Source organism: Haliotis cracherodii, unplaced genomic scaffold, assembly GCF_022045235.1.
Source record: "Haliotis cracherodii isolate W230 unplaced genomic scaffold, xgHalCrac1.p SCAF_14, whole genome shotgun sequence".
Taxonomy (NCBI): Eukaryota; Metazoa; Mollusca; class Gastropoda; order Lepetellida; family Haliotidae; genus Haliotis; species Haliotis cracherodii.
The window spans coordinates 4,318,777-4,345,602 of record NW_027266269.1 but is presented as its reverse complement, the minus strand read 5'-3'; the positions used below and the strand labels follow the sequence as shown (position 1 = coordinate 4,345,602).

At 40.6% G+C, this 26,826-nt stretch overlaps 2 pseudogenes; one reads left to right on the top strand and one right to left on the bottom strand.

Annotated features, from left to right (window-relative positions):
- Nucleotides 1–222: 222 nt before the first annotated feature.
- LOC139461355 (uncharacterized) lies at nucleotides 223–5,738 on the top strand (annotated as a pseudogene).
- A 17,409-nt stretch (nucleotides 5,739–23,147) lies between these two features.
- LOC139460462 (uncharacterized) lies at nucleotides 23,148–26,484 on the bottom strand (annotated as a pseudogene).
- Between the last annotated feature and the right edge of the window lie 342 nt (nucleotides 26,485–26,826).

Genomic DNA, 26,826 nt, shown 5'->3' with positions numbered 1-26,826 from the left:
TTCGGGAGAAGACACTTTACTCGAAAATGTCTGACAATCACAACCACACTACGTTTGAGTTGGCTGCTGGCCATTGGTTGTCCATCAACTTGTTCCGTGATGATGCTTGGGTGCATCTTTCAAACTACAACAGCAAAAAGGAAAAGAAAACCATTTCCTTGAAAAGCAGTGTATTTAGAAAACTGATTGAAGATCGCTAATAAATTCTATCAGGACTATGAGATGGCATGCGAACTCCCAGACATTCCTGGTATTCCCCAGACGGGAAGTGACATGGCACTCCCACCTCCACCCTCTTATCCTGCTGCTCTTGCTGCAGTCGGATCGATGCCTGCCGGAAGAACCGGAAAGATGTCTGCTCGAACGATGTCTTCCGAAACAAAGCCGCCTACCGGAAATATGCCTACCGGAACGATGCCTGCTGGTAAAACGCTGACAACAGGAAGAACCAATCTGGTAACTAACCAACTGAAGCGGACTTATACTGATGGTAAGTTAGTTTGATATAATATAATATAATAAAGTGTACATGGTGTGCTAAAATGTTGTGGTTACAACAGTTTAACATTTAGAACAAAGCATGCGCAGTAGTTTATTATGACTTTAGCACTGTATTTACATTTTCATGGTCATAAACTTTCGTTGAGTAGTGTATTTCACAACGGTGACTAACTTGCGAGCAGTAGTGTACAGCCATTTGGAAATCAGTTTTGGTACTGCACACTCTGCTATGATATTATTACATCTGCTTTGAGTGCTTTGGCTTATTATTATTATTATTATTATTATTATTATTATTATAATAATTTACCCTTCCTTTTCAGCCATCGAGGGGTACAATGCTCAGTGAGACGAGAAAGGAAAAGACTGCTTCGGCGTAGATTGCATCGTGGGTATTATCGACACATACGCGAGCATCTCACTGTGTTTGCTAAAATAAATGCATATTTTTTATCAGAATGTGTGTATGTTTTATGTTTCAATTCGCAGTTATTCGCTCTCTTGGTCTATCAATGTGATATGAGTCACAAGTGTGATACGAGTTACCTCCCTTGGATCACGAGGGCAGGCCGCGCGCTTCGCCCGTCTTTCAGTGTATGTATTTATGCCAGGCAGCGTTCATTGTTTCTTCACTGTCAATAGTGTATTACCTCCCTTACACCGGTAAGGCGTTCGTCTACAGGTATCTGGTATAACTGTAGCCGAACGGTTTGACCGTTTCTTCCAGCTAAGTTTATACCACCACAAGAGAGACCCGATGGAATGCCCACCGCAGCCAGGACAGCCATGATAAGGAGGTTCGTCACGTCCGACTTCATCCCTGAAAAAGTAATAAATTAATATTAACTCCAAATATTTATTGGAGAGTCGTCACCTTACGACGTCATCACTATATAGAATTATTAGAGCGTAATTTAGAGACATGCTGTAAGGATAATTTAATGCGGCGTTGTTTAAGAGATGACTCATCAGCTTCAACATACAGACTGTGAATAGGAGAAGTTCGGAAAGATCCAAGACATATTCTTAGACCTTGATGATGGATAGTATCCAAAAGTTTAAGGTTGCTTTTGCAGGCTCCACCGTAGTTTAGAGCGAATTAGAGCTCTTTATAATTGGAGTAGGGTTTTCTGATCCCCTCCTCAGTTGGAATTTGAAACAACTTTCAGTAGGTCAAGGGCCTTCAGGCATTTATTTTTCAAATAATTTATGTGGTAAAAAGGTTAAATGGTGGTCAAAAATAATACCCAGGAATTTAGCCTCTTTTACAACTTTAATCGGACTGTTATCTAAAACTAATTCAGGGTCTTTATGGGGTTTGTATTTCCTACAGAAGTGTAAACAGTTCGTTTTGGATTTCGAAAATTTAAAACCATTTTCTAAACACCATTTATTTATCTTATTGAGACCTAATTGTAATTGTCTTTCGATAGTATGCATGTTTTTACCACGACATGACATTTTAATGTCATCCACGAATAAAGATCCATCAATTTATTTTAATACTGAACAATGTGACAGACAAAATACTGCCTTGTGGGACACCCTGGTCCTGATTATAATGATCAGACAGGGTAGTACCCACGTGGACTTGAAATTGTCTGTCAGATAAAAACTTGGATATAAATTGAGGCTAACGGCTTCGCAATCCAAAATCATGTAAACCCTTTAAAATCCCGTGTTTCCACGTTGTGTCATACGCTTTTCATGCAAGTCTTTTAAAATACCGAGATTCCATGTAGTGTTGTATGCTTTTTTTAGATCATAAAGATGGACACTGCATGTTGCTTATTTACAATGGCATTCTTAACGAATGACTCCAGTTGAACTAAGTGGTCAATGGTACTGCGATTTTTACGGAATCCACATTGGATATTTGTGATTAAGTTATGGGATTCTAAGTACCAGGTTAATCTGTTATTGACCATGCGTTCCATGGTTTTGCAAACGCAACTAGTCAATGAAATTGGTCGATAATTGGAAGGATCAGTATGATCACGTCCAGGTTTAGGTATGGGAATTACTGTAGCATCACGCCATGAAGAAGGAAATTCTCCTAACGTCCAGATTTTATTAACGATCACCAAGAGGGTTTCTAAACAGGATTGCGGTAAATGGTTTAAGAGTTGATAATGTATATTATCAGACCCTGAAGCAGTGTCATGAGCTTGCCCAAGGGCAGTATTGAGTTCATGAATGGAAAATATTTCATTGTAATCCTCGCCATTATCTGAATTAAAATTTATAGGTTTCTTTTCTTGCTGTTTTTGATATTTTTGGAATTTAGGGGCATAGTTCGAGGAGGAAGAATGATGAGCCAGAGTTTCACCAAGTATCGGTTCATAAGTCATTCCCATTTGTAAGGTGGTGAACACCAAATTTAGAACCCTTACTTTTAATTTTCTTAATCATGTTCCATACCTTAGATATTGGTGTACTTGAATTTATCTTGGAGACATAATTTTGCCAAGACTGACGCTTGTTTTGTTTGAATGTACGCCATGCCTTAGCGTTATATTAAATTTATTTAAGTTGTGGACCAAAGGATGGTGATGGAAATATTGTTCAGCTTTTATCCTTGCCTTCCTAGCTAGTTTGCAATCATTGCTGAACCACATTCATCAGCTATTTGATTTAGTGTATCGGAAAAAAGTTTTATAGGATCAGAAACATCAATAAAACCATCAGGTTTTAGATGATTAGTGCAAAGGGTTGCATATAAAGCCCAGTTTGCCTTAGTAAAATTCCATCGTGATGACGGAGAAACATCAGATGGTGTCACAGATTGTAAAATGGTAGGAAAATGGTCACTTCCACATAGGTCATTGTGGACTGACCATTCAAATTCCTGAAGTAAATTTGAATCTACAACTGATAGGTCTTTACAAGAGTAAGTGCCAGTTGCAGGATGTAGATATGTGTGAGTACCATCATATTGAAAATACACAAATCATTGTTCAAGAGAAAATCCTCAAGTATCTTACCTTTATTATTCGTCTCATTACTACCCCAAAGAGGGTTATGGCGATTCAAATCTCCCATGATAACACAGGGCTTAGGGAGTTGGTCCCACAATGCTTGAATATCAGGCTGTCGAAGAGAGTACGATGGTGGTACATACAATGAACATAATGTAAAAACAATATTTAATGTTACACGTATGGCAACAGCCTGAAGAGGGGTATTGAGAGGAACAGGACTATGAGAATTTGTTTTCAAACACTGGTTCTTGGAAAAAATGCTCCAACAGACTTATAGATGAAATAATATCCCGAATGTCACATACTGACAGCTGTACTTGTCCGATTAACAGTTAACACTTCAGTCTGCCGGTTTAAAGTAAAATTTTATTGAACAAATATCATTGGTTAACAAAGCTTTATTCTGCTTGGAGATATCTTGATATTGTATCAGTTGTCAGATTTCGATGGATAAGATATATACAGAGAGGCATTAGAAACGCATACTCAATTTTAAGATATATTTTCTTAAGAACATATGAGGTCGGTTTACATTTTACCTTGTTGACACTGTCCATTGTTGGTTATTACTGTCACATGGGTTGCAAACAAAACTGAAAACGAAGCCAATCACCAAAAAGCAACACACCACTGGGAATGCTGCTATCACTGCACATTTTGTGAAAGGCATGATGCACCTGCACCAAGGAGTAGTTGATAAGTAACCATAGGTAGAAGGGTAGAGTACCCGGAACTAAGGTTACATATGGCGGAAATGCTCTAAGATCACCGTACCATGCTCATCACAAGTTTGAACGGTTTGCATCTGCAGCTGAGCTGATGTACACTTGTTGGTTGTTAGCCTGAAACGAGCCGATGCTATTTGCCATTCACGGTAGGTGATGTCCTGTAAAGCGTGAATTAATTGTGAGGGATGTGTTTTGCCCTTGTATTTGTGAACTGCACTCATCAGCAGGACTATGGTTGACTGTTTGAAAGCCGTGGGGTGGTCAGTTTCCCATGAAGAGACTGTGTTATTGATTTCTTTGTTAGTACGGCTACTACCATAACAGTGATATTGATTTTCTAGTGTGGGAAAGTCACACTGATGGAGGACCCTTGCTGCATGCTGGTGTGCATAGGAACTTTCTGCGGTATTATAAGACTGTTATTATTTATCTCTCATCACCAACAATGAGCACGAGAAGTCTTGAAATTATGATGTTGAATTTGGACATATTGTCAGGGAAGAACCAAAGTGACTCAAAATGTTTCATGACAATGAAAATTGTTCTGCCTCTGATGTTACAGAGACAAATGTCTGCCTCTGATGTTACAGAGACAAATGACAGTTTATTTTCAGAAGGCCTTGGAAATAAGAACAAATTAGACAAGAGTTTTGCTGCTTTAGCAAGGGCTTTTTCCCTAAGTCAGTTTTCTCTTGAGAAATTCAATGGAAGTGATCCAGAAATTGCAAGTTCATGGTTAAGCAGATATGAGAAATTTAATTCATTACATAATTATTCAGAAGAATGGACAAAGACAGCATTTAGTTTATGGTTAGACAAAAATGCTTTAAAGTGGCATGAAGCTCAAGACTTTAGAGACAATTCCTGGAATGAGGTGAAGACAGCTTTCCTTGCAAGGTACAAAATAGGTTCAGCAAAAAGATATGAAAGACTAGACAAGCTTTATAATAGGAAACAGAAACAGTCTGAAGATTTTGAGGACTTTCTTCAAGAATTGCAATATTAGGCAAAACATCTTGATAGAGTGGACGACAACTTTATCATGGATGCCATCATGAGGAATTCTCAACCTCACATTAAACAGTTGACAAGATTGCATGAGACCAAGGATCAAGTCCTGGAAAGTGCGAGAATAGCAGATGCTGCATTTGGACTGGCTACATCAGAGGATGACAGACTTGTGTCTGTTATAGAGGAGCTCGTTGGACAAGTAACCTTATTGACCAGTGCAGAAAATACTCGAACAGGAGAGAACTTTTCATATGAGCATCAGGATGACTCTATGTACAGAAAGCAGTACATTAAAACTGGGACTGAGTGTACTGATGACCAACAACCAATGAAGAAGGGGACACAAACATTCCATCAACATAACAGAAGTGGTTGTGCATCAACACATGTTAATATCAGGGACATGAGTGACAATGATGTGCCCTGTGGACAAAACTGGAGCCCTGCTCCAAGGAATATGAGCAATGAGGAGCATAGGGTGTCACGACCACAATTATGGAACATTTGTGGACAATGAGGTAGGACACATTTTAGTATGTCTGAGAGTCTTGTGAGTCTATGCAATGTTTTCAATGCTGTAGGATAGGGCACCTAAGCAGATTCTACTTTTCTAATTAAGCCAAACATATGCAAGGGTTAACAGGGGCAGTGCTACATGTGGATTTGAGCCTGCCGCCAATATAGCAAATATTGATTTTGATAATGTTGGTAACATCATGGGCCACTCTTTTACAATGAGAAATAATATAGAACCAGATCATAGAAATGATAAGTGATTTGAGCGAGATTGTTGTTTTGACTTGTAGTGTGGGATTATCTCACAGCAGTTTTAGGGTTAAGATATCTGGAAAGACTTACAGTGCCCTATGGGACTCATTGAAACTTTGAGCTGTATGAATTCAAATGTATTCTCATCTATTGGAGGTGAGAGTAGTTTTCCTTTAACGAAATGAGGTGCAAGGTCATTGGTCGGTGCAGAAGGAAAAATGTGTTTGGCATATCTAAAATTCCTCTTACAGTTGGTCAGCTATGTGTTGTACAGGACTTTGAGGTCTTTTAGCCTTATCAATTGATGTGTTGTTAGGCTTAGATTTCTTGAGAAGCCAGAAGGCTAAAATTGATATTAGCCATAATAGGTTGACTTTGTAGGATGGACTTACAGAGACAAATTTCATTGCCTATTCAGATTAATACCAACCTTGTTACATGTATATGTGATGTGGTACCACCACCACACGATGAACCTTTGTTGCCGGTGTACATTAAGTTAGGCGTTGTTGAGCCGATTGAGTCCATTGCAGAATGGTTACATGTGTGAGGTGCTAGATATCTCACTTCATCTGTCAATCAAGTACCATTGTTTAGGTTGATGAACCCTGCTAGTTTAGAGGTTAAGTTAGCAATAGGTGTCATTGAAGAAGTCGATATTGCCAATGTGTATGGAGAGTTAGGAGACAGTGACAACACACATACCACACCTATCACCACAGGTGACAAAGCATTCAACCATGTTGATATTGACAGCACTCATTGATTGACGGGAATATGGATATCCAAATATGAAATTGGAGTTGATAAGTCGTAGAGGAATCCGATACCAAGTCCGATTAGCAGGTGTCTCGAAAAGAGAAGGGGTCCTAAGTGAGTTTCTCAATTCAGAAATTGTGGAGGATTTCCATGTCAGAAGAACAATGACAGGGAAGGTGAAGAAAGAAAACAACAATCGAGTAAACAATAGAACTGCAAGTAAGGAAGTGTGACAACCATACAGGTATATGATATATGGAGGATATGTAGATCCAAGGTTATAATAACAAGTTGGTTTTAGTCCCAAGTTATAGTGTCATGTGTCAAAGCAAATGGGTACCCAGATAGGAAATCAAGGATGACAATGAAAAGTCGTAGAGGTAACATGCCTACACAGATATGAGATGATGAACAACGTCGTAGAGGTAACATGCCTACGTAGATATGAAATGATAGTAAGTCGTAGAGGTCACATGCCTACGCTGTCAAGCCGTGGAGTGAGTGAGTGAGTTAAGTTTTAAGTCACATGGGCAATATTTCGGCCATAACGTGACTATCAAAGGTTTAAAATTATAAATACTTTGAAAACGTATAAAAAACCTGCCAACGATGGGCAGTATCAAGCCGTGGAGGAGACATGCCCACGTAGTAATAATGTCGACAAGGACGTAGAGGAGACATGCCTACATTATTTGAATATAAACACATAGATGAGGACATGCCTATGATGTTTCAAAGCTTGAAAGATCAAGTCTAGAGATGCCTTACAGTCTCTAGTGGTGAGGTAGATATGTCTCTACCTCAAGTTGCTGAGTATATTGAGTGAGTGAGTGAGTTAATATTTAAAGTCACATCGGCACTATTTCAGCCATATCGTGACTTGAACAAGGTAAACATTTCTATTATATATATAAACCTGTCGCCGAAGGACAGTATAACAATTAGCAATATATCACAGATTATAATTTTAAAAACTAATTTTAGAGCTATAAAACGATCAAATTAAATCAGACGACACATTATAAAAACGGGCTGTAGATCGCCAGCAACCAAAGCTAGGCCACCATACTAGGGACCATGGGGCTGAGTATATTGAGGACAGTCAAAAGACTAACGATGAATTCACTCGGGACGAAGGACAGAGGGTCGATTTGTCTTGTAGCCTGGGTGAAGACCTATAAATCAGTCGTGGGATGTAGATGATTGGCCAGTCATATTTGTACAGAAGAGTTTTGCCTAGTCAGAAGGCTGTTGTATACCTCCTGTTGAGGAGAGGAAATGTTTGAAGAGAGTACAGACGGAATATTAAAGAGGTTGTTTTTTCTTGATGCTGACACAGACACAACGATAGGAGTGAAAAGGGACATACGATTGTATATTACTGGGATTAAAGATGTAACAAATCAGAAGTTGTTAAAAACAAGGCCTTTTACTTAAAAATATTCAACTGACCCACAAGTACAGCATATTATCGACACAGCATATTATCGACACATGAACTGGAACTGTATGAACATAAGCACTGTGTTCTGCGGTTTATGGTAGACATTATTTATGAGGGAGTAATATGTTGTATGGTACATTGGTGACGATCAATTGGGATTGTTGTTTCTTGTTTTCACTTAGGGAAGATATGGCTTCACTGGGATAAGAGAGTAGGAACTGAGATCAGATTTAAAATCTGAGAGATAACTTGGATATTTGCGTTCTAAAAGACCCTTAGGCTTCGCACTTAAAGCTATGATGACACTACTCATGATGTGGAACCCATTGACGACATGCATTCCGGATATCTATCTCTGGGGTAATACCTTCAGATATATGGGACGACTTAACGAACGAACAGACATGGTATTCACTACTGAATCGACCAAGATCTCTAACTATCCGATTCTGCTTAGAGATACTTGTAAGAATATAAGTCTTCAGGCGAATCATACGTACTGTGATGAGAATATGAGGACTATATTGAATTTTACTTATCGCATACATGACGACACTTCCGAAGACATGTTAGAAGGGGTTACTTTGATCAGAAATATTATTATTCAAGGTCAAATTGTTGGTTCTCAGACGCGCTATAAGGGAGCTTTACTACCTTTTACTGGTGAATTCTCACACAATTTATTTGGTACCGCCATGACAGTGGCGTGAACATAATACGTCAACATATTAACTTATCAAATAGAATGAGAGCGGAAGAAGCAGCTTTTAATGTGTCACAGGATTGTCTAAGGCCAATGACAGAATGGATGGTTTGAAGCAAGGTATAATTGCAAATCATAATGAATTGCCTGAACTAATAAAGGTAGAGAGAGGACGGTAAGATACGATGGTTTCAGGCCATGTATGCACATTGGATACAACTTGTTGCAAAGGAGTTACATTTTGCTACTATGGTTGAAAGGAAGATTAATCAGTTGAGCACATTATTATATAAGTTGTTAGAAAATGTACTATCACCCGAGTTGATACCTTTCCGACATTTAAGGCGGACTATCAAAATAAGGAGAGCATTGAAATGTCACAGTTTTAGAAATTTAAGTGATCTCAGACATACTAGTGTCCTCTTGTATAAATGTTGATGTTATACTGTATTCAAGATGTTACTTTTACTACATGTTTTATGTTTTTGTGCTGACCTATATGCATTTATTTATAATATATATGAATGGGTACACCTACCATATGAGAAAAACAGGTTGAATTTCATGAGAGAAAATCTATCTGTTATATGTTACCAGGATGTTGTATATGGTGCATTGTATTGCACCTCAGGAGTTGATAGATTGCATGTGCGATCACTGCCCAATGAGACATTTGACAATATTCTATATACATGTCCAGTGACTTTATGATAAGTTGATGTTGTTTTGATATTAACAAAAAAAACTATTGTGATTGTTGCGTCAGGTGAGATGTTGTTTGTTATACTGTGTATAGATGCTGAAGCTAAATTTCAACATTTACTTGAGATATTATAAGAACAAACTGTTGTTATCTTCAGTTAAAGAGGACTTCATGGAGTGTAATGCATGAATTTAAAGTAATTTCCTATTTGATCTATAAATGACTGAATTTTTGGACAATTAACCCTTTTTGGACATCACAGATTGGACTGTCACAGATTTCACTGTCATACATGTAGGAATGAGCAACCTCATTCTATAAGATGATGGAGAGAATCATTTCTTAATAAACTTCCAGGACATTTTTGATCATTTGATATGGAGAACTTTTCCCATTGGATCAAGACCATAAGAGTAAGAGTAAGTTGAATATGTTCTAGAACATACGGACATGGAACATGTTGATGATACAGAATAGTAAGATTATATATTGGATACACAGAACTCTGAAACTGATCATCAGTTGGTTATTGGTGTTGTGATACTATTGTGATTTTTTGCCTGAAGGAAAATGCTCATATGTCTTTATATAGAAAAAGCAAAAACTTTACAAAGAAACATAATTTGATTATGCCTTTATAAGTCTTGGCATGTTATTATTCTCAGATAGGTACAACCCAAGACAGATCCTATCTGAGACATTACCTTGTAAAATTTCATTGTATTGATTTTTCTGGTCCTCAGATGCATACACACAGAAGCTGTTACATATTGATATTGTACTATTGTATTTACATTTCATATTCTATTATCATTGGTCAATCGCATGGGACATGCTCTACAACGGGAAGGGCATGTATAACCAGGGTATTTTGGAAAAAGGGTTTTTTTAATATTTACTTAAAATGTAGTTTACTAAATGAAGCTTTTGGGTAAAATATGGATGCATATGAGAGAAGTGACCGTACAGGGTCAGGGCAACACTCCTGGGGCAAGTGATTATTGGTTTTGCTTCTCTTAAGTGATAGAGTTTACTTTTCATTAGTACAATGAATTAGTAGAATTGGTCTTGCAATAAAAATGTCAGAAGGGAGATAGATAGATGGAACAAAATTGTTAGTCTTGTGGTGATCAAATATTTATGAGTATTACTGCTTGATTAGAATGTCAAAATAACATGATTAAGTATCTTTTCGGTGCCTTCCAGTCTGGCAGAGTACTTGAGGGTATTTGATTATATGAGTATGTCCGAGTTGACCAATGACCCTAGAGAGGTAATCAAATTGGTTAGACCGAAGGGCTTGATGATAAAACTAATTACTAATGACCATTACGACTCATTTCTCATGATGTCAAATGTGATTTTGGAGGGAGGAGCTAAAATTATCATCGATAGAGTCGGGAGCATACAGCTGAACAGAACGGTTCACTGTGGTTTTGGGATCCCGAGTAGGAAATGAAACAGCGTTAAACGATCATCAGAAAAACCATCAGGCCTTTCAAAGCATCATCTAGGTATGTGTTGTATTTATATCAGGCAACAAGAAGAATATATCTGAGGACCATGTGTGTATATTTATGATTAATTTTATCATAAATAAAAAGGGACTGGAGCAAACCATCTGACTTGTGATTTTGAGAGAGCTACATCATCCCTAGACCCAAGGAGTAGTTGATAAGGACAAGTGACCATAGGTAGAAGGGTAGAGTACCCGGAACCTAAGGTTACAGTAATCTCTGTGGTAGAGATTGGAGACAAGTTGTTTTTTCTGATGAATCACGTTTCACAGTCAGCTACCCTGATGGACGTTTACGTGTATACCGACGCCAACATGAACGATTTACACAACCATGTGTTATTGAACGTGATCGTTTTGGAGTTGGAGGTGTTATGGTTTGGGGAGATCAATGCAAATTTCTGCTTGGATCTTGTTGCTATTCAGGGAAACCTTAATGCCAGACGTTACATCGATAACGTTCTACAGCCTGTTTTGCTGCCATTACTGACTCAACGTGGTTTACGTCGCCATGTCTTTCAACATGACAATGCAAGGCCTCACACTGCCAGGATAACAAATGCCTTCATGCAACAGAACAACGTTAATGTGTTGGACTGGCCTTCAAAGACCCCAGATTTGAACCCTACAGAACATTTGTGGGATGAACTTGGCCGTCGTGTCCGACGTCAACAAAATCCTCAACAGACGGTTCCACAACTGACTCAAGTTCTTCTGCATCATTGGAGATGTATTCCTCAGGCTGCAATTCGTCGACTGTGTCTCTCAATGCCTCGCCGGCTTGAACCCTACAGAACATTTGTGGGATGAACTTGGCCGCCGTGTCCGACGTCAACAAAATCCTCAACAGACGGTTCCACAACTGACTCAAATTCTTCTGCATCATTGGAGACGTATTCCTCAGGCTGCAATTCGTCGACTGTCTCTCTCAATGCCTCGCCGGCTTCAAGCGTGCATTGTTGCACAAGGAGGACACACTCGTTATTGACACCACTCGCCTTTGACGTAATTTTCATAGACATTAATTCTTTGTCACACAGTAACTGTTCATGAAATTCATCAGTGTAATCTTTAGTTAGTCATTTGTATTGATTGTCAATTGTATATTTCATTTCAGTAAAAAAATATTGACACTTAAATTTGAGTATGCCTTATTTGTGCCTCTCAGTATATAATAGCAGCCTACCGTCGCCGTTAGTAAATAGTAACAGATAAAGAATGGACTCTGGTCTACTGATTGTATAGAATAATAAATACAACTTGAAAGTGAATGTTATTTGCTTTTCCCACACGTGTTGAAACATATGTTTGCAGCATGAGTGAGTGAGTTAAGATTTAAATGAGTGAGTGAGTTAAGATTTAAAGTCACATCGGCAATATTTCAGGCATATAGCATGAAAATGAATAAAATTTACTTTACCCACACAGGACAAAAAAGTATGATAGTGAAGTATAAAGCGTAGTCGTTATAAAAGAAAAAAACACAAACTTGGGTGGATTTATAGTTAAGATATACATTTTAGTACAGCAGCGGTACTTCGAAAAACAGAAATTAGACTTTTTCAAAATGATGTCTAAGGGAATTTTTTAAGGTCACTTGGAATACAAAGTGAAACCGCTGAACCAAACAATCGACCAGTGCTTTTAGTGGAAAAACAAATTCGTTGTTTGGAAGTTCAGGCGTTAATTGTTGATTATTATAAAAGAAAAGAAAAACTTCGGAATAAGACGAGAAGGGTGGCAAGAAGAAAACATACCTAGATGTAACACTATCATTGTTTGCCAAATGCAACTGACCCTGTGGAGGCCCCGTGGATATGTCAAGTACATATCAAGTGGACCAGTGAGTGGTGGTTTCATGTCACCTTAAGGGGAACAATTTTAAGTGCCTCGTCATGGACACCACTTGATGGTCAATTTAATCTACAGTTGACCAAACCAAATTTTAGTACCTGTGCAAAACAAAATTCTTCACATTCCATCATTACTTTATATACCGGGCGACTTCCAAATACCGGCAGACTTGGTAATCCTCAAACTGCCTTCTTGTGTTGTGTTACACTACTGCAGAAAATATAAATGTTATTCAAAAACAAAGAGGAAAAAAACGGTTGTGAGAAAATTCAATAGGACTCTGTTATCTGTTTTACGCACCAACGATTCACTTAGTTAACTGTTTTCGTGTACAGTAAAACTCGAGGATATTACGAAACTCGTACAAGTAAAACTTGAGGATAAACAATGCACAAAAAAGTGGATGTGAGAAAATTCAATAGGACCCTGAAGTGTAAATTTGGCGCACCAACGATTCGCTTTGTGAACTGTTTTCATGTACAGTAAAACTCGAAGATATTATGAAACTCGTACAAGTAAAAGTTGAGGATAAAACAAAGAACAAAAAAATGGATGTGAGAAAATTCAATAGGACCCTGAAGTGTGATTTACGAGCCAACGATTCGCTTTGTGAACTGTTTTCATGTACAGTAAAACTCGAAGATATTATGAAACTCGTACAAGTAAAAGTTGAGGATAAAACAAAGAACCAAAAACTGGATGTGAGAAAATTCAATAGGACTCTGTTATGTGTTTTACGCACCAACGATTCACTTAGTGAACTCTTTTCGTGTACAGTAAAACTCGAGGATATTACGACACTCGTACAAGTGAAACTTGAGGATAAAACAAAGAACCAAAAAGTGGTTGTGAGAAAATTCAATAGGACTCTGTTATGTGTTTTACGCACCAACGATTCACTTAGTGAACTGTTTTCGTGTACAGTAAAAAGTGTTTATAGACAAATTGACATTGGTGAAAGGGTTAACAGGTTCAGCGGCTAAAACCCACACACGAATAGATTCACACTTGCATGTATAAAGTGGATGACAGAGAGCTACCGCTAGTGTATTGATACTAATGTGCGGTGACATAGTTACGTGTTTGAACAAAGCGAATATATACAGAGCCAGCCTTACTGCTAGTCTCCTTTAGCAAAATTTGTATTATAACTCCGTACTCCTCTTTACTCCTTACTCCGCCCCCTGGTATGCTATTGTTCTATTGTATTGTTTACTTCTATTGTGTGAAAGGTATTGACTGGCCTCTGTGGTTTGCTCCACAAGAATGTTTTTGTTGTTTGCTCCATAGGAATGCTTTTGTTTGTTTCTTTACTCTACGCTCCACAGGTATGCTTTTGTTGGAAATTCCACGCTCCAAAGGAATGCTTTTTTGGGAAATTCCATGCTTCACAGGAATGCTTTTGTTGGAAATTCCATGATCCACAGGAATGCTTTTGTTGTATCTATGCTCCACAGGAATGTTTTTGTTGGTAACTCCACGCTCCACAGGAATGTTTTTGTTGGTAACTCCACGCTCCACAGGAATGCTTTTGTCCGGAAGGTATTACTTTCTATCTACTGTTACCATATTTATTATGCAACTTACTCAAAGGATAATACTCTACATAAACGCTCGCCGGTGATCACCTGAAACAACACATGATCATCAATGTTACAAACCATCATAGGGATGTTGAATATTTTTAATAATGAAACCTTTCACCTTATCTCAGAAATATATACAGAAATGTGTTTTTCTTACCGCTGATAAAATTATCCCTGATAAAATTCCAAAAGAGTTCGGCGATTTCCATGGTATCTAAGTTAATCCGTCGTCCATCATTGTTACAAATTGATATCTTAAATTCATGTCAATGGAAGTAAATGATGAAATCTTCTCCAATTTCCATACTTTCACCATTGTAAGGATCGTCATAAAAACAGTCACTCAAAAACTCATTCAACCTTAAATGAGTTTTAAACTAAACTAAAATATTACTCTTAACTTTCAAATTTTTAACGACCCGTTTTTACGAAATAATCTGCGATTATCATTTTTGTACACTTTCAAAACTAGAATGAGAGATTGCATATTGATGCATGACATGAGCAATATGAATCCAGTTTGTTTGATTGGGTTGTTTTGTTTTGTTTTTTTACCATCGGAATTACCATGTGAATTTATATAAAAAATTAATTGATTTGGGAGCGGATGCATCTATTATTCATAGTTGTAAAACGACCTCGTCATGTCCTATTATGTATGTTGGGAGGTTTGAATAAGGATCATCATATTGAGCAAGTGGGGTCTCAGGTTGCACCAGGTAGCCGATAGTTGACTGTTATATTTGCAGACAGTCTTGCTACACATGCCTGATACTTTGGATCAACTTGCTGACTTAGCCATGTAGCCATGCCTTTCACCACCTTCCAATGTCGCCGCTGCCAATCTGACGGCCACCATTATACTGTGTGCACCATTGCCAGCTGCGAAAACAAGTGCGGAAACCCTATGGGACACTGGATCTGGCGCTGCCCCGAGTCATACAGGGGAAACCGGGCACGCAGCACCTAGGTGTATGAGTGGCGGCACTAAACCGGCAGCAGGAGCTAACAACATAAAGTGCTATAACTGTTAAGAGCTGGGCTAATGGCTGGGGAGTGTAAGAAACGTATTGTGTGCTTATTTAATTGTGTATCAAATAGGAGACGAGTGGAGACTGACGTCTAGATCTTTGTGGGTAAGTAGCTAGATTTCTCCTTATTCAAACCTCGAAATGGCTAGCCAGGAATTTAGTGAATTTCTGTCAGGAATAGCGGGGCAAAAATATGGGCAATGAACCAACTTGTCGACTACGGAATAACGCAGGTAATCAAACCATTTGAGGGGGAACCTACACAATTTATAGGGAGGATCAAAAGCATTGAAAAGTATGCACTACTCATAAATGCAGATAGGGAAAGAGTAAAGCTGGTAGCCTACCACTCGAGAGTTCAGGGGCGGTAAGTGACTTCATACACAGGTATCTGCAAGATCATGACCAGGCAACGTGGTATGAATTAAAACACGAACTCGCCCAAATGTTCGCAGAGATTACGGACCACCAACATGCATTATGTTGTTGAGGGCGGTTAAGCAAAAGTACGGTGAAAGTGAACCTGGCCAAAGAATGAGTGAGTGAGTTAATGCTTTACGTCACATCGGCAATATTTCAGCCATATCGAAATGAAAAATGTGACATTTTTAATACTTACATTTTTAACTAAATTAAAAGCCGATGCTGGTTTAGGTAGGGATGGAAATGGTGCGGCAATACAGTGCCAATTGGTAGGATGTTTTATAGATGGGTTATGTAACACTATTCAGTGTGGCCAGAGGCTGTATGGGCAGGTGGACTCAAAATGACATCAAAGCTTACCTACCTTCTAAATTCCGGTTACCGAACGATCCAGTAGGAAATTTATGGGGTTTCTATAAGACCTTGCTGTGTACCACCGTACTGTTCGATGATAAGATATTAGTAATCACATCCATTCCGCTTTTGGATGTTAATGGTCAATTCGGAATTTACCAGGCTCATAATTTGCCGGTACCGCTAATAATGAATGGCATAAGCATGAAACCAAATGGCATCAATAATATGGTGGCAGAGTATCGTTTGGAAACAGAGGTGATTGCAGTCAATGCACAACACTAAACACTGTTCTTGCACCCAGGATCTGGGTGTGCCAAGATGTTTTAGTATTTTTGTGATTACATTTTATATATGCGTATTAATTTCTTGTAAAGGTAATGGACAACGGTTGCTGTTGAATTGTACATATACAGATGGTACTAATGTGTTACATGATTGTTGTAAGAAATTTTACGTGGAAAATGTCTTCATATGGAAAGGGCGAATGTAACACTATTCAGTGTGGCCAGAGGCTGTATAGGCAGGTGGACTCGTGGTGATCGGCAAACAGAAGAGATAGCCAGTGAACCGTGTCAGTGGAGGAGGAAACACCCTCCACAGGTCAGGGTTTGGACAGTTACTGACGGGCAGTTGCCACCGGCTATACTGGAGAGTTTCCTGTCCAGGTGACCTAATGGTCACGATGGGACAGTTACTGACTGCCGCCGGCTGATTGACGACCATGTTAGACAAGGTTGTGCTTTGATTCTCCAGTGACCTAGTGGTCAGGAACTGTGTTAATTGGGAGGGACACCCTCCCCACATCAGGGGATATATCAAGGAGTGTCCTGTTCTGGTCTAATGGTCACGAACTGTCAGGTACTGACCAACAACAAATCGTGGTGCAAGCACGTGTTGGGTCACGTTCAGCCAGCCGGGCTATCCACATATAAGCCGGTCCGTCAATAAAGTAGAGACAGATGCAGAGAGAGGCAGGAAGGCACAGAACCAGCAACACCAACCAAGACCAGATCGACAGAGCAGTCCTGGAGACCAGCCCAAGGTCCCTTACAGCCACCACGACTAACAACAACCAGTCAAGCTAGCTCCCAGCAGAACAACATTCTAGGACAAGCTCTTGTCGCATCTGGTTGTGCCTGAATAATCACCAAGCCTCCTCTCACAAGTCTCTGCCACGTGTCGCCCTGGTAAAAACGTATTGTACTGCAAAGTATTGTTAACTGTTATTAAAGAGACCGCTATAACTCTGAACGACAATTCTATTGTGCTACATATAGCACGGGCGTGGGTTCTTCTTTGGTGCCGTGACCCGGATCCCTCTCAAATTGGACAGCCTGAGGCGAGTGGAGACTTACGTCCAGATCCTTGTCGGTAAGTAGCTCAGACTTCTCCTTATATCAATCTCGTAATGGCTAGCCAGGAACTAGGTGAATTCTTGACAGGAATAGCGGGACAGATTTGGGGACAGTTAACCAATCTATCAACTACCCTAGTTGCGCAGGGAATAGCGCAGGTTATTAAAACATTTGAGGGGGAGCCCACAAAATTTAAAGAGTGGATTAAGAGCATTGAAAAATATGCACTACTCATTAATGCGGATAGAGAAAGAGTGAAGCTTGTAGCCTACCAGTCAAGTTCAGGGGCGGTAAGCGATTTCATACATAGGTACCTGCAGGATCATGACCAGGCAACATGGCAGGAGTTAAAACATGAACTAACTAAAAGGTTCGCGGAGATAACGGACATGCATTCATGTTGTTGAGGGCCGTAAAACAAAAGTATAATGAAAGTGTACAGCTGTGTGCAGAACGGCTGCTGAACCTGGCCGAAAGAAGCCTATGCCGGGTTGGGTAGGGAAGGTAATGGTGCGGCAATAGAGCGCCAATTAGTAGGATTCTTTATAGATTGGTTGGCCCATGATTATTTAAAAATGAAAGTCATGAGAGAAAATCAACCTAACCTAGCGACAGCTGTAACGTGTAATTTAGCTGGAGGCCCGAGCTCGTGTACACTAAGGATAGGGAAACAACAGTATAGGTGCTTAATTGATTCAGGAGCAGAAGTGTCTATTATTCAAAGAAGGGTTTTCCTGGAATTAAGAGGGGTCCATGAATGAGGTAAGAAGAAGGTTTTGCTGCAATCTGTAAATGGGAACAATTTGGAAGTAGATGGTTTTGTAAACCTGACATTTAAGATCAGAGGAGTAACCTTATCTCATCAATTCTATGTGGTAGAAAACATGAATAGGAATATTATTATTGGCAGGGATTGGCTAAAATAAAATGGTGTCAGGCTATATTATGACCTTGGTAGCCTAAGGATAGGAAAAGCTTATGTACAGTTAGAGGAAGACCTGCACATTGCCTCTATTGTTCGTCTGGCAGGGGACACCATATTGAAACCCCAAAGTAGGAGCCTGTGCAAGTCAAAAATTAAGCAAGGACCATATTTTTCAGACACTGCCCTTTACCAAGTGTCAGCAATAGATACTGGCTATTTGTCTAGTGAAACGGGACTAATGGTTACTAATTCATTGGCAAAAATGAACAAGAATGGGAACCTACCCATCATGCTAGTAAACACAACCAACAAAACGTTTAGGCTAAGGAGGGGGCGTGTCGTGGGGAAGCTAGACAATGTGTCTGAGGCAAACTTAGTGACGCCAGCCGACCAGCTAGGAAACTTGCCCACATCACCTCCTGATGAGATATCACAGGATATTGGCACTCCCCTGGAGCATAAAAGGAGGATACAGGATTTAGTAGATAAGCACAAAGTCACATAAGTGACTTGGACCTAGGCCATACTAATACGGTCCAGATGAAGATTATTACAGGTGACCACCCACCTATCAAGCTAAGGCCATATCGGACGCCACTCAACAAGAGAAAGGTGGTAGATAAGGCAATCAATGACATGCTTGATGCCAAGATCATTAATAGATCAAGGTCCCCAGGGAGTTTCCCTATTGTTGTAGTTGACAAGAAAGATGGAAGCAAACGCTTCTGTGTAGACTTCAGATCGCTCAACAAAATCACAAGGCCTATCTCCACGCCTCTCCCACTGATTGATGACAAATTAACACAATTTGGGGATTCTAAATACTTCACCACTCTGGATTTGAAGTCGGGGTATTGGCAGATTTTGATGGACGAGAAGGATAAGGAGAAAACAGCATTCGCATGCCACCGAGGCCTGTTTGAATTCTCGGTCATGCCATTTGGTCTCTGTAATGCTCCATCAATCTTCATGGAACTCATGGATGAGGTTCTACAAGACCTAGAGGCATTTGTTATAGCGTACCTAGATGATATCTTGATCTTCTCAAAAACGCTAGATGACCATATGTCTCATATTCAAGCCGTTTTAGAACGCATAAGAAAGCATTCCCTCAAGCTCAAACTCTCCAAGTGCAGCTTTGCTCAATCAGAGACAAACTACTTGGGATTCGTGATCAACCAAGATGGGATTAAGTGAGTGAGTTAAAATTTAACGTCGCCTGAGGATCAGAAAGTAGAAGCCATACGGTCAATGGGAGCCCCGACAACTGTCAAAGAGGTCAGAAGCTTCATTGGTATGTGCAATTATTATCGTCGTTTCATTCCCAATTTCTCAAAGATTGCCGAACCTATCGTTTGGTTAACAAAGAAATATGCCAGATTTTCCTGGACAGAGTGAGTGAGTGAGCTTTCGAGTTCCTGAAACAGAGTCTTACGGTGATACCGCTGCTGACGTATCCCGATCCAAACAGACCCTACATCCTGTATACGGATGCAAGTGACAGCTGCATTGGTGCTTGTCTAGCCCAAGTAAGTGATGACGGAACTGGGAAGCCTATTCATTTTCTGTCGCACAAGCTGAGTGACACCCAGAAACGCTGGGCAACGATAGAGAAGGAGGTGTATGCGATACACTTCGGCCAACAGAAGCTAGACCATTATTTGCATAAAGCGGAATTTGTGATTAAAACCGATCACAAACCATTTAAGTACCTGTTGGGGTCTCCAATGCAAAATAAAAAGGTACACCTATGGGCCCTGGGAATAGCAGGATATAACTGTCAAGTACAGTACATTGCAGGTACAGAAAATACCTGTGTGGATCTGCTATCCTGAGTCTCATCTGATGGGAATACACCTCAACCAAACAATAAGGAGAGCGAGCATATCATGAATGACAACAGTCTAGAGATCAATGTGCTAGACTCGTCGAAGTTTGACCCACAGATGTATGCTCTTTGTCAAGCTCCAGAACCCGAAGATACTACTTACCCCATATCTAGAATGACAAGGCGATACCGCCATGAAAGATCAGACTCTGAAGAAAAAGAGTATATACCACTGACAGAGTTGCAGAAACGACTAAGGGCCAGGAACCGTGACTTTGAAACGGGTCAGGATAATGACCCAGAGTCAGCGGGAAAGTACGGAAAACGTGATAAGCAAACAGAGTTCCATGGCTCCATTGCGGATAGCGACGAGGAGGATATGTGGATAGAGTCCACTGAATTGAGCCGAAGTAGGGACTCTCGTGCGGACTCTGGTGCAAACTCACGCTCCAACAAGAGTAAGAATCTGAAATAGTTGCTCCAGGCAATGTGTGGATTACTGTAGTATATTTCCCGGGGTCGACTAGATGTCATTGCGACCGGCACAGGCCGAATATTTGCGGATAGCGAAACTAGGAGACTGGGAGAGGATTGTGTAGATACGGTTGGACATTAGAATCAGGTATATGATTCTTCTCTTATGTTTCAGAGAAAACATGAGTCCTCTAGGTTTACTCTTCCTGTTGGGGTTAGCTCAGGGTACAATTATGTATGAAAACATTATATTTAAAAAATTAAACGATAAAACTACAACAAGGTCAAAGTGGTTAGTAACATTTTTTATTGACTTAAAGCCATATGATCAGTTTATTGGGAAATGTAGGTATAACATTAACCAAGTTGCAATGATGATTAGACAGCTGTTGAGACGCTACCACTCCAATCAATCAACAGGGATCTTAAGCATGTATACTAAGTTAGATGAGGAAATCATCATGCTGAATGCAACCTTGGATGACCTAGTAGACAACTTCTCCGAATATGGCAGGTTACGTACAAGGCCCAAGCGTTCACTATTGCCATTTGTTGGAAGTGCTTTGAGTTTTGTGTTTGGCACTGTGTCTGAGGCTGACCTAAGTACTATTAAGTCAAATGTCCGTAGGCTTGCTGAAAATCAGGCAGGAATGGCACATGTGATACATGAAGGGCTCTCCATCCTTAATACAACAAGGTTGCAAGTCTCAGAGAATCGCAACGCCATTAATGAAGTCGTTAATGATCTATTTGTAATCAAACAGGAGATCGCTAATGTCTCAGGGACATTGAGCAATCAAATAGCTAGGTTAGAATGGGCCACGAGGACCTATTTACAAATAGAATTGGCGATTGAAAATATTCGAAGTATGGTGCAAACATTTTTGGCCTATTTGGAACACCTCCAACTACAAATTAATATGTTGGCTTTGGGGCACTTGTCACAAAGCACCATAACGCCAAGTCGGTTACTGGCTCTACTGAATGACATCAAAGCTCACCTACCTTCTAAATTCCGGTTAGCGAACCATAGTGGCAAAAGTGCTTTTTCGCGTGCAATGGAACGCCTTAGCTGAAGTCGCAAGGACGATGGGTTGTAGTTGACGGACAGTTTATGATTTACAGACGCATCTACACCAAACGGGTACCACCGCTGATTGCCCTCGGCCAGGTTGTTTGTTGTTGGTTAACGCCGCACCCAGGTGAACCAAGTGTGACATGCAGAGGATCGTCAGATTGTCTTACATCACCTCCATAACTGATTTTTGACGGCTACATCAACCAGAAATGAAGTGTTTTGGGCTAGACTGAGTGCGCAAAGTGTATCCAAGGTACAATTAGCACCTTAAATTATAGGTGTTAATTAGCCCGAGAGTAAAAGTCGTTACCTCCTCACCTGAACCACGGTAATCCCCTCTTTCTTGGTGCTGACAGACTGGGATGTTGCGAGAGGTATAAAGTCAGTATCCGAGGGCCTTGGATAAATTACCGTAGTTCTCCCAATGAGCACAAAGATTTTTCTTTCGTTGATGACTGTTTATTCAATTCTATAAGATTGATCACCAACTTCTTGTCACGATGGTTTATGGACTTTAGCCGCGAAGCTTCAGCCCTGGCCGAAATACTGGAGGTATAAACTGGTGTTTTTCAGAGTAAGGTCGAGATCGTGATGCTCAATTGGGATCCTCCAGTCTCCCCGAACCTTGGGTCTCCCCGTCATTTTACCCCCCAGCCTACCTCAAGGTTTTACCCATTTTTTCCTATTTCATTGGTCAAACACCTTTCCCCCCTTACCTTAGGTCGTTCTTCCCCACTCTTCTCTAATAACCAGAACCTTATTCGGACTTGCTATCATGTAACTCCTCACCCTTTGGAATTCGGACTATTTCCCCCCCTCAGACCATATATGTCCAAAGTCCCTGACGTTCCCATACCTCCCAACTCTATTTTACCCCTCTATCTATTTTCTCATCTGTTAATCATTTTTCGTTAATGTATATCCCTCGACCTACTGCCCTCATCCCTGGATGCTGTAGCCCTCGACCTACTGCCCTCATCCCTTGATGCTCGTGGCCAGGTATGCTCCCGTAGTCTTCAACTAACCAGAGCTGCCGGTATTATACATATACATATTCCCGACTTACTCTCCCTCTTGATCTTGATCTTTTATAGAATCAGAATGTATCTTAATGCTTATCAATTACTTTAATTACTTGTTAATCATGTAAATATATATTACACTTTTATGCCTATAATACGACCCCCGTTTTGGCGAAGAGTGTGTCCTCACACTCTCAAGACGTGGAGATCCAGGTTGGCTCCCTTTTTGAATTTGGAATACGTTGGGGATACCATCGTGACCATAATTTGGTTGACCTTATACAGTTTTTCAACAATACCCGTGTACATTTTCACAACAACAAAAACTACATTCAGTGTGCAACATTATTTTACAATAACAAGTTCAATGTCTAATAACAATTTTTTTTTCACATCATTCATGCTAATACTAGGTCGCCTATAACCAATTCTAATACAAATATATCTTCAAATGTACTAACAATATTTTTACTATAACATTCGTAATGTAAATACATTGCCGTATATATATTGGCTTAACAGTCTTGATGGCCACCCTGTAGATACGTGGGACTCCCCTGAACGAGTACTTTTAGTCCCAATTTAGACTTATTCTACTTATTATTAATATTTGGTTCCCTGATTCGACCGAACTGGTACTTAGTAGGTTTTTGGTTGTTTTTATTATTCCGCGTCCCGGTCCCTGTTGTACGTGTGTCTGGTGACAGGTTCACCGTCCCCGCCATTCCACTGGAACTCATCCCAAAAGGTCGAGCTTTGGGGAGGGTAAAACAGGCGTATTTGTGCCTCCCTTGTTGCCGCAAAGCTCATTCGTAGAGGGAATACGATACGCCTTGTCACGTCTGTTACCTCCCTCGAGAGTTCCATTGGGGGGGGGAGGCCCCGCCCAAATACAACCGGACCGGTTGTCGTGGTCGTACTTGCACTGACGCTGGCCTAAAACATCAAATCTATTCAGTGGGTGCTGAGGTGGATTGATGGCTGGATTGTGCGTTAGGATAGGGGGAATTGCGTCCGACACCTCTCCGCAATTTAGTCCGAATGGTACCCGACAGACCGAGCACTGGTCGAAATTAAAATTTAGGTTTAACTCCGGGGGATAACAATTCTCCCACATCCCTCTGTGCGTCAACGCTGCGGTCAAGTGAACCGGAGGGGGAAGGTATAAATCTATAAATCGTCGAGGATCTGGCGCCCCCTTGTCAGGTGTTACTGTCCGGTAGAATATACCGGACAGTTTCAAGAGCGCGACAGCACATTCGGCATGCTGCACCCGACGACACCATTTACAAAATGTTATTGGTGGGAAGTTGGTCCCCTCATCCGTCAATGGGAATGTTTCATCCATACACAGGGCACAATTTCGGAACACGAGCGGCAATACGAATTTTGTTCCCCTGCATGGAAACCTGGCCCTTGCGAATCTTTAACTCCCCATCATATCTGGTGTAATCGGTCTGGACAGTGTATACCCAATTACGGATCTGAGAATGTCCAGCAGCTGCCAGAACAATTCCGCATAAGCTTGCAAGTCGGCCCCCATGTCCGTCTGAAGCTGCGTCAGATGGAAAAGGATTGCCAAGTCTAACGTGCGGATTGCTGTCTTGACCCCTAGGTCTACCAGGACTGGTAGATCGTAATATAAGCCGTACATTAAAAGTACGGCCGCCCCTATATCCGTCGTGGACGATATGTCAGTCGGGGGAATCTGGGATGCCGCTAGGGTAAGGGCCCGTCCTATGCGTTCGGCCAAATCAGGGGGCTGGGTAAAAACAGTATCCGGGGACTTAACGTGAAGCGCAGGCGTTTATATGTTTTAAACTTCCCATTAGCGAGATGGGTGGTGCCCCATCGTTCACCCAAACTGAAAACGTACCCCGCTAGGCATTTGAACACGAGGGAGAGATGGCATAGTTTTCTCCATATTTTCCCTGGGATGAGAACAGGGGAGGTGATTTTTCCAAATTCCTCGTCATAGGGAGTCACAACGTGTTCAACCAGGTGGTCCTCCATCACATTATAAAAATGAATAAGTATAGATAGATATAAATAGATATATATATAAGGGAATAACAGTAATGAAAACGCAGATATATTTATCACACTCTGCGGATGTACTCCAACCCGAAGGTTTGTATTTGTAATGGCGTTTGTTTGACCAGTCCCAGGGGTAACACCCCTGTCGAACTTAATATTTTTTTTCTGGGATAATTGCTGCTGACTTATATGTTGATATATATGATCGTCTGGATTGCAGTTCGGGAGTAACACTCCTGTTGAACTACTGTATAGCCGTGATTATAATGTCATACCTAATTGTACTGTAAGGAACACCGACCCGGCGCCATGAATACTGGTTATCCGAGACTCACTCGCGTCCAGAATGGAACGATCCCTCCATGGTATGCGTTATAATGTGTCCATATGAAAGTGTGTTTATGTGTTTGAACAGAACCTCCCGGCTTGTGAGAGAACAGTATTTTGGTGTATGGCAATTCCTATCGTATAAGGCCTTAGAGTGAGTGAGTGAGTTAAGATTTAGCGTCACATCGGCAGTATTTCAGCCATATCGTGACGAGAAGTACATTAATAATACACATAATTATACGAAATAAAAACCTGTCGACGAAGGACAGTAGAATAACTAGAATATCACAGACTTGATTTAAAACTAGTTGTGAATAATAAAAACAGTAAGCATTAATGAACATCACAATATAAAAATGGGCTAGAAATCGTCAGCAACAGAAGGGAGATCACCATACTGGGGACCATGGGGACTTACAGTATATAAGGCCTTAGAAGTCAATAAGGTTAAACGTTTAACGCTGGATATAGTCCTCCCCCCGATCTGTTTTTATAGGGGTTGGATGTTGGCTGGTGGCTGTCAGAGGAGTTTGAGGGTCCGATAGTAAGGGATAAGTCGTTCTAAATTGCACCAAGTACATAAACAGTAAGTATCTACCCTGGAGGACGTAATATAGCCGTGCAGCCACGTGGCGGGGAACCGTCACTACTACTGGAAGAGGAATTTAGGTATCCGTGAGTGTGTTACTCCGGGACACATTGCTCATGGGCCATTTGATGCGGATCTCTGAAGTGAGACGGTGATGTTTGATCTGGATATTTTCTGGTATATAGTGTGGTTGGGAAAGGGCCAGGACCATAGGTGGGGCATCTACCTTTAAAAGATTGATCCTAATGTTATCATGTGGCGCTGAGAAACTCAGGCAGAGTGTGGAGGTGGGATTGGTTTGTACCCGGTAGAAATAGATTGCGAGGGAGATAAGCAGTATTATTACGAATAGTAGTATCAGCATTTCTAGATTCCATAGTGGTTTGAATATGGCCGCCACTGACAGTCCGGGTGTAACGGTTGTCATTGCTGTGGTGGTAGGGCGCGTCCATACCAAGGGATTCTGAGGTATGGATATTCCCGCCGCTCTTAAGGTCAGTTGTGTATATTACACTTTTATGCCTATAACAAGTGTTCGAAACCGTCTGAGAACTGCTCACCTTCAAGCAAGACGGCTATACTGCGGGGCCGATTCTGACTCAATTACACAGACGTCAACATCAATTGTGGGCACAGTGAGACTTATGATGGACTCCTAGGAATTGGAATCAAGTCGTGTTCAGTGATGAATACCGATTTAATCTTCGATTTGCTGATGGTAGGGCGAGGGTGTGGAGGCGCCGTCATGAACGTTACGCTCAGTATTGTGTACAGGAAGTTGACAGATTTCATGGCGGAAGTGTCATGGTGTGGGGTGCTTTCA